The sequence below is a fragment of the Platichthys flesus genome, chromosome 16, assembly GCF_949316205.1.
Source record: "Platichthys flesus chromosome 16, fPlaFle2.1, whole genome shotgun sequence".
Classification (NCBI taxonomy): Eukaryota; Metazoa; Chordata; class Actinopteri; order Pleuronectiformes; family Pleuronectidae; genus Platichthys; species Platichthys flesus.
This window is the reverse complement of record NC_084960.1, coordinates 12,633,518-12,647,993: the sequence shown is the minus strand read 5'-3', so window position 1 is coordinate 12,647,993 and position 14,476 is coordinate 12,633,518.

Here is a 14,476-nt window from a genome sequence, read left to right as displayed (position 1 = left end):
AACAAAAGAACTGTAAAGTGTAACACTTCTCCCTGTACAAAAAGGTAACAGGAGAAACTCAAAGCAACGCCCCACAGCAACAGTTTTGTGCAGCCACAGAGTGCTTCCCCTGCAGCAGGGAGGAATTCACCCTGGCAGATGGCGGGGCCGAGGCCCCTGAGGCCCCAGGCAATGCTACACCCTGGGACCCGGATATCTAATCGCGCCCTGTTGAGCCTCTCACCTGCTGCTCCGACGCTCACAATGTTATCTCATCTCTCTGACCTATTGTGGCTCCCATCGGTGATAATGGCAGTGGAGAGACCCAGGCAGCGCCGGAGCAGAGGCTCGTCCTCCCTGGAGAGACTCGGGATCATGGGAAACCTTAGGGTAATCGATCTCTCCATCTTGCCTCCCCTGGTGGATCTGGTTTCTTATCGAGACCTGTGGACAGCTACTGCCTTGTCTACGGCACAGATTTCTTTGTGTTATTTTTATTTTTTATTATAAATAAGATATGGTTGATCCCTAATTGCCCTGTGTACTTTTGAGTGTTAGATTCTTTACTCCATAGGGAATATTCTTCTTAGTGAGGAGGAAAAGCTGTGTATCATTAAATCTGGCTCAAATGACTTCTATAAACAATGGCATTTAATTAGTTTATTCATGTTCCCCTGTCTCGCCATTCTACATCACAATGGGAGAACATTTCCCCTCTCACACTGCGAGTTCATAAACGGCCAGTCCATCAATTTACGGCCTTCGGTTAACCACAGTTGGTTGTGTTTTGAAATCTTTGAGTCTCGCAACGCACTTAACCAAACCAGTGTTGTGGAGACTCTTGTTGTAGTTGTCGCTGCTGCCTTTATTTTCGCTCTCCGCCGTTTAAAATTCTCGCTGAGAAATCACCACGCAGCTCCGGCGTGACCTTGGCTCCCCGCGTCTCAGTCAGACACTGGCACAGGGGCCCAGTTCTCACTGAGCTCTGCTGGATCATCATTGGACTCTCATTGCTCTCTTTTGCCTTTGGAGCATAAAGCAGCATCACACACTGGACGAGAAAGTGTCTGAAAAACCTGTTGTTTCGGAAATATATTTGCTTATATAATATAGATACTCCATGTCAACAGGAGTTCCACTCTTTATGCAACTCAGTGGAACTTTGTGTTGAGCTCAAACTGTTTTGCTTCGCTACTGAGTATTTAAGGCAATAGGATAACTTTGACCTAAACACATTGGATGTGTTGTATCATTAGACCTGTCATTAGCTAGAAAGATTAGATGTTGCACTTCCACAAAATTGGGGAACTCACAAGAAAGAGAAACGGCTCCAAAGATAGTGGACCCTTAATTAGTAATAACAGCTCAGTGACTGTAATCATTAAGAAGATGATGGTCTAACAACAATCGTCAACTCTGTTAGTTGCACTTATGCATTCTACTTACAAGTACCACTTTGTAGTTGAAGCTAATGCACATGATTCTTGCTGTCCTGGGTTTTTCACCCTCATAGTTGAATGCACGTGGATTAAAGCGTCAGCTGAAAGATATGTAATGTAATGTAATGCGATGTAATGTAATGTAATTATCCCCAATGCGACTAAAATAGTTACATATATCAAACCCCACGACTAAAGCTTGTGAGTCTGAGGTCCATGCTGAGATTTTGTCAAACTTTGTTAACAGTCTTTCGGGGCAATGAAGATATGAAACCTATTCTAACCAGCTGAGAAGAGCTTTTTCATGAACACACAACAGAACTTGTGAACAATGCAGTGGTTGTTGTTAGCGAAATGTTCTCCAGGGTTTGTTCAATTTAAGGTTAGAATGTGATGGTAGAAAATATGATACGGTTATGAATGTCACACGTTGCTTTACTCTCCTGACAGTCTAGTGTAATAATCCTGCATTTCAGCTGCCGCTGTGGTTGTGTGGTGCACCCATGAAGGGAAGGAAGTTAGGGGAGTTTCACAATGAGGTTTTTCATCACCAGTTTCTATACGAACAGGATTAAAAAGTATCTTGTTTCCTCAGAAAACTGCGGCTAGAGGATAGAACAAAAGAGATCAAATGGAGAGAGCACACCCAATTACTGTGTGAGCAACTCACACTGTGTCACCTTTGTTGTCGCACGATCAATATGTAACCAAGAGTCAGGCTGAGTTCTTTAGGTCCCGGACAATGCAGAGAGGAGCCAACAGAGAAGTGTGTGTGTTTTCACATGAGGTCTCCTATAGATCCGGTGTCATTAAAGGTCATTTCACAGTCATGTCTTCCACTTCAGGCAGCTTTAAGGAGGATATGAGCCCTGGTGAAGTGAAACCCCCTTAAATCCAACATGGCTTAACAACATGGAAAACTTTCGGTTTCAATGTATGAAACTGGAAGATATCTTGTGACTTTCTATTCTGGCAGAGCAACACATCTATGTTATATGTAATGTTAAATTATAATTCCGTTAATAATCACAGGATTGTGAAGCTTTTACAGTTTGGACAGGTCTCAATTGTAGGATTGACCGAATTAAGAAAAGAGTCTTAAGGTCAAGTGACTTCTGCAACTTTTTTCATTAAAGCAAAAAGGGAAACTGACATTTAAACTACTTTCAGACATGAACTGAGCTCTCTCCTGAGAGAGAGCAAATGTCAAAGTCAGTTCTTCCTGACACTTTCGGCAGCCGCCTCCCTGAAAAATGTCAGATTGAGTTCATGTGAAGAAACGGCAGGAAAATGTCTGAAAAATTCAAAGCGAGTGATTGGGTGTTCTAAAGACTTTTCAAACACACGATGGAAAACAATACTGAGAAGAAAAACTAAAGTAATACAAATATCCAAGGATAAAATAGAGCCGAGCTCATGTAGAAGACGTCAACAAAAATGTTAAATTGGAAAGAAAATGAGATTTGGGTGGTAATGGGAATGAAGGCACATGCCAGGTGTCAATGTGCTGGACACAAATATAACCCTAACCCTCCATATTCTAAACAGGCTCCCCCCCTGGAATGTTTCAGGCATTTTTCTATTGTTGTGAATTCGTCTGACCTGAACAGTCTCCTGCTGCGTTCTGAAGCCCATGTGCAATTTATATAAAAGTAAACATTTTTTCAGACATTTTTCAGAGTTCCTGTCTGAAGTCAGAGTCTGACAGACATCATACAAAGCTGGATTTTATGCTTTGTGACATTTTCAATGGAAGTGAGATCATATTTCAGTTCACTAATCTGTGGACAACATGGACTTTTCTGTATTGAAGCGTTATCCAGTTCACATAAGGTGACTTGAAGATCCAATCGGTCAATGGTGTCTTTGTGTAAAAAAGGATAAATAAAGTGTCTGTTCAAAAACATGCAGAGATCATCACCTCTCTGTCCTCGTGGAATTTATGGCCCCGGTGGAAAAGACTTTTCTGCAGGCAAAACAAACTGTGGAGTGAGACGCCCTCCCTGAGAAACAGAGCAGGGGTTGACTGCAGCAGAAAGTTAAAATGACTCGGCCGATAACCCTGTGCCATGGTGTGCCTGCTGCCGGAGCATCTTCTGTTGCACTGCGGTGTGTGAAACACAACGCCGATAACAGCGAATCCCATGCATTCCCCCGTAGAAAAAACAAATCCGACATTTGTCTTCCACTAATACAAACACAAAATCTTTCTTATCTCAAGATAGATTGCATCTGTCAGACCACCACAATTCAAAGAGAGGAAAATCTTTGTAATGTTATGCCTCTGGGGACAAAATGGCATTTTGCAACGTATATGAAAACAGACTTTGTTAGAGGAGAAAGCCGACTAATGGGTGTGTTTACAGGGAAAGTTTGTACTAAACTGATGATTAATCTTCCGGTGCGACATAGAGTTATTTTCTCCTTTTTATCTGCCATACACCAAGCAGGGACTGACCAAGTTTATTGTCTCTCAACAAAAAGAAAACAGTGAATTTAAAGCTGCTTTCAGACGGGCACTGATCTCGACAGATAGTCTGGAGTTTTCTCTGGAGGAACGTGTGAATGTGTGAACGTAAATGTCAGAGTGAGAGGTTTTCTCCGCCTGGCCTCCTGGTACAACGGCAACAGAAATTCAGGAGAATTCAAATCCCCAATGGATTCCCCACAAGCTTTTGACACGAAACAGATTTTTTTCCCACAGGTCATGTCTGAAAACGGCTTATGTCGGTTGACACAGCTCACAAAGCTCGAAATCACCAAGGCTGACATCCTATCTTGCGACATTTGAAAAAATTGACCCAAAATGTTATAAGTTCTTCCTCCTGACAATAAACCTGCTGTGAGACGAACAAATGGAAATGAAACCAATAGAACAACCAATCAGTAGAGTTTATACCTCCACCAAGGCCCCAACAGTCCCCTTACCTTCAATCAAGTGTCACGAATACGAACACACTCATATCTTTGTCCAGATAAAAATAATTGTGGATTCTTTCTTGTCCCAAGTTTTGTTAAAAGGTGTCAAGAAGGTTTTGTGTAATCCTGCTGACGAACCAATCAACAAACCGACCAACCGACCAACAAACAAACAAATGTACAGCACTCCTTTACCTTCCTGAGCCTCCATCTAACAAAAGTGAATCAAATGCATGACTCACAGACAACCAATCAAAGATCACACAGTTCACCTTCATTAAAAGGTTGTGGAGGTGAGAGCAGGCAATGACTGAGAGTCAACAAGCAGGTGCTGCTAAGTAAAGATGTAGGCAGGGACGCAAGTCAAAAGAAGTCCAAAAACACACAAACCAAAAGTGCAAAATAAGCTGGACTGCTACAGCTTGGTCGACACAATAGAGAATCTGTTGGACCAGTACATACCATACCAGGAAGCTAATGAGGGAATGGGGTACAGCATGGGGGGAGATTGAAAGGCTGGAAGGGCCGGGACTATTGGCAAGCAGGTGGTCATAACAGGGTCTGAAGTGATCAGAGATGGCAAAGCAGCAACAGACTCAACGACAAACTGAATGAACTGTGACAACAACTAGCTCAAGCTGTTCTGCTCCCTCTCTCTAATCCCAAATAGCATGCTAATGATTTAGCATGCACACTGGATATTCAGTGAGAGTCCCCTTATATATAAGCTGACCAACATGTCCAGACTCAGCGTGTCACTGCAGCAATGACAACAAATTGCATCAACCGGTATAGTGGCAGTGCTGAAGTAACAGAGGAGGATTAGACTCCATCAAACCTCTCTCTAGCGATTTATCCAAGAGCAACATCCTGCGCTCCATCAGCAACAACACCATCGATTTGTTTGCTTTCACTTATCATGTGGAAAAACGTGACTCATTTAATGATACGGACAGAAAAAAAAGAATAAAGAAAATCAAAGCTGCTATGCGTCCTCAGCGAGTGGCCCCAACATAAACAGTGATCTGTTGAGCAGCAGAGTAAACTTCCTCTGCTTGCACTGGTGCACACACTTCCTGAGGGGATTGAGCGATGCATCAGTCTCAACCCCGTTCTCCACAAAAGGCTGGAAGTGTTTCACCCGGCGGGCAAACGGTTCAACCGAGCAAATTCAAGCCACATGCTGATGGCCCTTGTCTCCCGGTTCTCATGATGCTCTAGGTGAAGGCGAGTTTGTATGTTGCAAGGTTCCTGAGAGTTTATTCAGGATTTCCAGCTCCATTCTTTGAATAACAAAAAGATTGTGTTACCGACAAGACAGTGCCGGTTTGTCAGTTGGTCAGTCAACCACTGTGGTCCACTCAACAACTACCAGATGGACCGCCATGAAACCTGGTGCAGATATTCAAAACCCATGGAGGATTAATTATCCTTTTCCTCTAGAACGACCAACAAGTCAATATCTTTTCTTACTCAGTGAAATACCTCCACATTTATTTGAAGGATTAGTGCAAAACTTTGGTTAAATACTCTTAGTTCACAGATGAGGAATCGTACTAACAACGTCTGAGAACCCCTGAACTTCTGCTGCACATATGCTAATAGGCAAATGTTAGCTAATGTTAGCTCTACACTAAACTAAGATTGATAGGATGGTAACATCCCTGCCGATGGAGGAGTGCAAGCTGTTTTAGCTTAAATATCCGCTGTTATCCTCATCCTTAATACTTCTGCAGTTCTCATGAGAATTTGTGAGTTTTGCAGAACTCGCAACAGCTGCAGTTACTAAAGACGTGGTCGCCATTTACTTCAATTGTATTGGATTTGGCTGCAATGCTGTTTATCTGTCCATCGGCATAGTGGTGAATATATATGAGTGAATTATTATCTTTGGGTGAACTATCTTTTTAATATGTTGCTGAACTGCATGGGGGTGCCGTTTCAGTGATTTGCTTGTTCTGCATGGAGTAGAAGTTGAGGAAAACAACAAATTTCAAGTAGCGCAAGCACCAACCAATCAGATCAAAGATCAGACAAATACACAAGCGCAACGCTAGCCAATAAAATTCTTGCAAAGGTCCTGTCTGACAACAAACAACAAAATGTTGGTGAACCTTCATGTGTGGAGTTTATTACCTGCGTACTTCACTTTAGTGTTTCATGGCCAGCTAGATATGCAACACTAGGACAAAGGTTGGCTTTGTTGTTTGTACCCAAGCATTGGCTCTTGGTTGTTTTCGTTGGCATCAAGCACCTGTAACGACTAAGTCAAGCTCTAGAGCAACACATACATTTGAGTGGCCAGTCATTGTTAACAGCTCAAAACACCCCTGTGCCAAAGTCGCATGGCAACACACTTACTCAAGCATCATACTGTCTTGGGAAATTTTCGTTCTCATCCTGAAATCAAGAAAACAACAAAACATGGTTCACTTTCCCACAATGTCTTGTATTCGGATTATATTCCTTTCTTGTAGATCTCAGCATTAAGAGGTTTTCTGAGAAACATGTCTGTTACTTTATTGTTGTTTCCCCTATAATTCAGTGTGTTCAACAGCTTACTTTTGATTTCCTGCTCCATGGCTGCAGATTAATATCTCCGGTGGCAACAGCCCAATTGCAATAAACCCCCGAGTATGAGCGTCCCTAACCTCGGCACCCTGAGAAACGCTACAGCCAGAGCCGTAGCGCCGCGTAATTGGAGGCAATTGGGGAACAGCAGATACAGTGTGTGTGAGCTCTAGCGGCCTGGGGAGCGTCCCACCCAGGGAGGCTGGAGAGGAAGCTCTGCAGATGGAGGTCAGAGTTGGGTGGCTCACATCCTACTCGGTATTTTGTCCTGTTATTCCAATCTCCGCCAACACACAGAGAGGATCCTGATTAGGGCCAGTGTTCAGGGAATCAGCATGAAAAATAACCATTTTGAAACCTCTGTTCCACAAGAGATTCTTACAGTAACTAAATCCAATCACTAACATGAGAGCATGAATTGATGCTTAGTCAGCCGCAGGATTTCAAGAAGAGTTTTAAAATGAACTTGTCATGAAATTCTTCTAAAAGGCTCACAGAGCTTTAAAGTAGTAGAACATTTTTTTGTTCTAAACTGTAATTTGACATCTACAAAGAATTCCAGATGCTACATTGCAGCTTGGATTGGCAAGTTTATCATCCTTGAAGACTTTGAAGAGCCTTCAACTGCATGATGTTCATTATTCCCATATACGATGTCCCTCTGCGATTTATTTGCAGGGCTTTTATTATGTTATTTCCAGACTGCTGCTGGATTTGGCTTGCAGAAGCTAAAGCTGGCTGATGTAATGTTTTTCATGGCCTGACCAGGGTAATACCATTCTCAGATGTTAAATATATCTGTGCAGATATCAAAATACACAGTCAAAGCCACAAGGATTTTCCTGGAGATGTGACTATGTTCACGTTGAGGTCACGTCGAGCAGGTCAGGCAAACTTTGGCAGCGAGCAGCAACGCAGCGGTGGCGGTGACCTGGGAAATCAGGAGCTTTCCGTCAATACTACAGAGACAAAGAGATGTCAGAGGAAAATGACCCTTTCCTGCAAATCAGAGGCAGATCTTCAGAGAGGAAAGGACTACTCCCTCAACCTCTGCTCAGGCAGTGATGCGCTTTCCATGTTTGTGTTGGCCTGTGACAGCATGAGGTACCTGTATCCTTTCTGGCAGAAGACAGGATGGAAAAGACAAACTGGAAAGCTTCGTCGGTCAAGTTTGTTTTGAGTACATTTCCTTTTCATCGATGATGTTAAACTTGTTCAGGGCTTAAGTGGAGCACGTTAATCATTCATTCTCAGATAAACTCTTCTACCTGTTTCCATCTAGTTTACTTTACCTTTATCATTAACGTTGCTGTAGTGACGGCAGTGTTGGTCTGACCCAAACCAAAATACCTCAACAGCTACTGAATGGATTGATATTACATTGTGTACAGACATTCATGGTTCACTTCAGGAATAATTGTACCAACTTCTGTGACTTGGTATCTATAGAACTATTGGAAGTCAGCCTCAGCCTTAAAATAAAGTTACTGTTGGGCTGTGTTTTGTGCCCGGTTCTGTTTTCTCTGTGCTCTGTGCTCTCTCTCTCCGCTCTCTCTCACCGGTGTCCATTCAGGTACCACCCTCTTCCCTGCAGCTGCAGTGTGTGAGTGTGCAAGGATGGGCTCAATCTCCAATCAAGGCCATGGTGGTTAAAAGGCCGAGAGAAGCAGCCAGTGAGCCCCAGTGGGCCAGGTGGCAGCATTCAAGCTGTGTGTGTATGTTTTGGATTTGGTGATCTCCTCTGCTTGAGTTGAGTGTGCTGGTTTTGTTAGCATGACCATTTAGATTGTTTTAAGTTGTGGTTTTGAGTTCGCTGCGAGTCAGTGTCGCTTTCCTTTTTAGAAAGTTGTTTTCAGTTCATTGTTAATAAATTACCGGTTTTATTTATTCATCTGTTGCCCATGATTCTTTTTTTCCCCCGGGTGTTTATATTGTTACTGCCCTTATCCCCTGGACTTTAATCCAAAACAAAACATGGGGACAACTTTTATCTGCCAGCAACAAAAACATTTCTTACATCATATTACTACATCAATCTTATTAATCACTCACACCACATGCATGTGAGATATAGGTATACAGGAGAAAACAATGTTTAGACTGTCATTAGATTAGTTAAATTACATATATTGTCTTTAATAAATCGGATAAAAATAAGCCAATCTACAAAGTTAAGTTTCACAAAAAGCCCATATTATACTAGAAAATGTTTGCATGTTATCATACCTGCAAAATGTCAGCATGATGATTATGACATTTTAACCTTACCTCTTCAAAGTCCAAACGTGTTAGTAACCTGTTCAGAACGTCTTTTATAGTGTCACACTCAGTTGTAAACCTTCAAAGTGTCAGAAATCAGACAAAAGAGATTTTGAATGAGAAGTTCAAACCCAGCTAGTATTTCCAAGGCACAAAAAGAAAAAAAGTTTTATACAAATTCATCCTGTATTCATGAAAACATGCTCGTGGCCTTTTGAATCCTTTGATGGATCGTCTACTCTGGTATGATGTGAAACTCTTTTTGTTCTCTTGAGCTGCTCCTTCAGTTTCTTCAACAATGGCTCCATAGAGATTTGATCGGGAGCTGTGAAGGGTTCCTTTCAAACGTTATGGCTGAAGATGCATATCTAAGTATCTTTTGACCTATGTTGAAGTTCGCGATTTGTCCGGGGCTCTGACCCCTTTTTCTTTCATTCCCTGCTGATCTTCTTGACCATAGGGCTGTAACCCCGGGTAATGTTATACAAATGTCATGCATCACCGTACTGACGGCTCACGTATAAGAGGCGAGTGCTTGGCCTGTGAGCATTGTCAGATGGCCCTTTTGTGGACGCACAGAGACCCCCGGCAAAAGGAACAATGGTGCTCTGCGGACAAGGTCGGGCAGAAAAAACCCCACCAGGAGTGTGAGGCAATTTATCCGCTCGCAAATTCAGCTTAAAAGTTCTTCTGCAGGATGTTTCCCAATCTCTGTTGTTTCCCTAAAGCTATTTATGGATTACAACTTCTGAGGAACAAGATTTGTGTGCTGCAGTGTCGTCTATTAATTATAACATTTAGAGTTTAAATATTTATCACAAACCCTTCTCCTAGTGTGAGCTTTGATATTCAGGGTCCGACCCTATACTGATGCAACAAGGATGTGATCAACTTACCACAGAGTCTTCCTGCAGACTGGTGTCAATGTTTATTGCCTATTTACTGCAGGGGCTGAGATAACCTGATGAAACCAGGGTTTGATCAAAGTCACATTCCTCCGCAGCCGTCGCCTCAAAGGAAATGAGTCATAGTCCAGCTACAGTAAAAACAGTCAGGACAACAAGCTGTGCCTTTTATCTCTGCTTTATTTCTGCTGCACCCTGTGGCTTCGAGGCTCCGCAGACAAAAAAACGGCCCCATAACATTAAAGAGTCTCATTATAGTCGCTGTGTATCGGTCAAGATTTAGGATTGTGTTTGTCTACAGAAATATAAACCAGAAAAACAATTCGCGGAAGGAAGGATTATGAAAATATGTTCTTTAAAATAGACAAGAAACTGTCAGTTGTGGAATGAAACTACATTCATCATTATGCCATAACTTGAGAAACTTTTACCACCGTAACTTTATTATAGTTTCTACCCACTTTACAGATTAAGATTTTACATGAAAAACACATAACAAGTTTATATAAATATAAAACTTGCAACCACAGTATCAACAGTTAAACAAACTCATGTTCAACCAGCTACAAACATTGAATGCTACTTATATATTAACATCAACAAAATAATAATATTGTTCAAGTGAGTAAAGAATACATTTACACTCACAGGGGCCATTTCCCTGCAGTACTTTGACTTAAATCTATACTGCTAATACATGACTGATGCTTGTAATGGAGTAAATCTTGGTTCACACACATGTATTTTACATCTGTGGGCTCAGAGGTGGCTCAGAGAGCACCTCCACCTGTACCAGAGGATTGATCGGCTGAGGGCTGTTAGCTGATCGGTCCTCTGGGACAAAAGGCAGAAGCAGAGCTGCCGAAGGGGACAGACACACAAGGACTGAGACACACGGGCAGAACCGAGCTGCAAAGCCAAAGTTTAGTTTTGGTTGAGATAGTTTTGTGAGTTTGTTTGTGTTCATAAAATGCTGAAAAGCAACAGTTTAGTCTCTGGCTGTGTGTGGGAAGCCCCGGTGGCATCGGACATTGCCACAAAATCCAAACAGAATATGATAGTAGAGTGAACTTGGAAAAAAAGGCCTGTTAAGATGATAAACTTTAACAAACTGATCAGTTTAATTTCTGTGCTTCACAGAGTTGGGAGAAATATTGAGATCATTCACTTACATGAAAGTACCAATGCAACAATATATAAATAACCAAGTGAAGTAAAGCTTGATATTTAAAATCCTGCATGTGTGTTAGTACAGAAGTATCATAAGGTGAATAAGTCGTCTTTAGTTAAAGTATTTGTTTGGCCTCTTGATTCATACATTATAATATATAACACAAAGACATTTACATACAGTTCTACAGGTATTTTTGTCCAGTGATTCCCAATATAGGAACTCAAATATAGCCCACTAAATAAAATCTTATGTATGACTGAGAGCCAAATTTAGTTATTGCCAAGCGAAGCTGAATAAAGCCAGGTTTTGTCAGAGATCCCGGAGCCTGAAGTTTTATTTCTTCTTCTCAGAGAACAGACGGCTTAGTGATGCAGCAAGCTGCCATGGAAACCAGAGTTGTCTGTTGTGTTGGTCGTGTCAGAGATCCGCCCTCTTGCTCTGACCCCTTTCCTCTGTGGCGGCACACTTTCCCCCGGGGATTTCACATACAACATCTGCCCTTTCTCCCCGCACCACCACCCTCCTCCTGACCCACCCACTCCAAAAGCCAGAGAGCTTCTGGACGGGCTCCCCTCGACAAAAGGCCGTCCACACACACCTGCTGAGAGGTTAGAGGTCATCGTCCAAACAGAGGCACACTAGTGTGGCCTCCAGCCTGCATTGGACTCCCATACAACACATTCTTACACTTTCTCTGAAGGACAAGGGGGAGAGGAGCCTCCAATCCTGCTTTGAGCTATTTATCCAAAAAATGCTGTATTAATTAAAACGTCTGCTGAGAACTCAAGGGATCTGAATACTTCAAACATAAAATCGGTCTACCAAAACGGTTTCCCAGTATTTTCCCAGGTTTGCGTTTGGCTACTGCACCATGTGACTAATGGACGTGGAGACAGAAGTAGATGGAGGAGTTCCCTGTAGTGTCTATTCGTCTCACTGTGCTGCCTGCTGCCTCGCCGGGGCCCTAAAGGAATCACCCGGCCCTCATCAATCTGCCCCGACATTCCACAATAGCTGACAAAGGGACTCCACTCTCTCAGCGGCAGATGGCCTCGCCTCGGGCTGTCCACGCCAAGCGTCCATTGTTTAGGCTCTGGGGTTTGATGCAGGGACCTTTGCTCCTCCTCCTTCAGTGTCACTGGAGGATACTGGGGTGCAGAAGTTGAATTCATCCTCTCTAAATCTGGTGAAATTTACAGATTATGTAATATGTAATGGTTGCTTTTAATTAAGCTGCACTCCATGCACTTAAATATAAAAGAACATGGAATACAGTGTAAAATAGAGTCAGTAGATGAAACAATATCTGCGCTTGGGTAAAAAAGCTGTGATCTCACTGGATTAGCCTGATTCCCACAGGAATTCATGAGGTAAACTGGGCCCCAGCAGCCAAACAGCAACAGGGTTTCACAGTTTGGTATTAAAGCCAGCCGCTATGGTTTATTTCGTTGTCAACAAATAAGAGAAACTTTGTCCAAATACAGGAATTTTTAAGAAACCAATAAAAATATATTTTGAAAATATCAATGTGATATAATGTATGGAAGAAAAAATGTGTCATGGTTTTTGAGCTGAATGCAAAATCGACAAGCTGATTCCATTTGTAGAAAGTAACTAAAACATCTATAGCATTCTTAAGTACAAATCTGAGGTATCGTTAATTAACTTTAGTGTTTTAATCTTGAACTATATTATTATTATTAATGTTATGAATGAATCATAACAAATGTTTATTATCTGAATGCTATGTGAACCCTTGAGGTGATTGGAAAACCAATGCATGAACTATAGGAAGATTGTTTGTTTGTTTAAGTGATGTAAATTAGATAAATGTTTTAGGTATTGATCCTATGGACATTCAGTAGCAATACTCAAAACAAGAGTTAGTATCAGTAGTATTGATTTGATCATGTCCACCTTTCGTTTGGGGTCACAATCATCCAAACCTTTCGGAAGCAGAGCTCAGTTGTACTTTTACACCCGGATGAAGCTAACACGCGTCTTTGTGGGATTTGAAGGTGCAGTTTGTTTAAAAGGTCTTGTAACAATTTTATGGCCATTCTTTGCATCGCTCTTCCTTTCCTTAAAAGTGGAGGGAAGTGAGGTCTCCTTTATGATGTGGGATTCCTTGAACCTGCTCGGTGAAAGCTCGCTGCAGCTTTGACTGACTCCATTCAGCAATTAACATTAAGCTGCCTGTCCATTAGAGAGCATGCAGCCCCGGCTCTCTGTTTTTTTGTGAGGACCCTGGCTATGTTTAACACATCTGTTGTCTCCCATGTCTGAGCAACCCACAGACAGGTCTGCTCACACTGATCCTTTTATTTGGCTCTGAAAGGACCTATAGGGACTCCTGATAGATGGCCTGCGTCCCAAAGAAAGAAGGAAGCCTTATAATGGGAAGAATGGGGAGGCAACACACCAGCACACCCCCTGCCCCAAGCCCCTAAACATCCTTTTAAAGGGCTCCTCTTAAACAGGCTGATGCTGAGCCTAATCATGTTGAATTGAACCATGAACCATGTCCAGGCAAATTTGGATTCCCGCTCTTTCCTTAAACATGGAAAAAGAAAATGGATGTATTCACTTTTCTCTTCTGTTAATATTAGCAGTAGGAGCAAATGTCAAACAAAAAAAGGATAAAAACTGGCACCCAGTTGAGCATATGCCTCCACCAAGGGTCCTTTCTTGAAATATCGAAGGAAGTCGCAATGTCTCATCCTTCCAACATTTTGGATAATCTGTTCAGTAGTTTCGTAACCAACCAACAAACCAATTAACCAACTGACTAACTAACCAAACAACCAACTAACTAACCAACAAAGAAACAAACAAGAACGATACTCAGCAGTGCATACACCTCTGCCAAAAGTCGCCTTCAATTCAATCAAGCCGTCCAAAATTGTATACACAAATAGATATTTTATAGATATAATATTTATTTTCATCAAGATTCATTAATTACATTCGAAAAAAACACCCTCTCACAATGTAACAAACCAATGGACAGGGGTATAAACATAACCTCCTTGGTGGAGGTAAAGCCGCTCTGGACTTCTGTTTCCAATATTTCATGTGGCAAAGCAAAGATTTTCGGCCAGATGTTAAAAACAGCGAGGCCTGGACAGTGTAAAGGAGGATTACGTTTCATCCATGGGAGTGGAGGGTGAGGAGGGTCACTCAGAGGATGTTTACCGCAGTGTTTCAGCATCAGTGATCAGGACAGCACA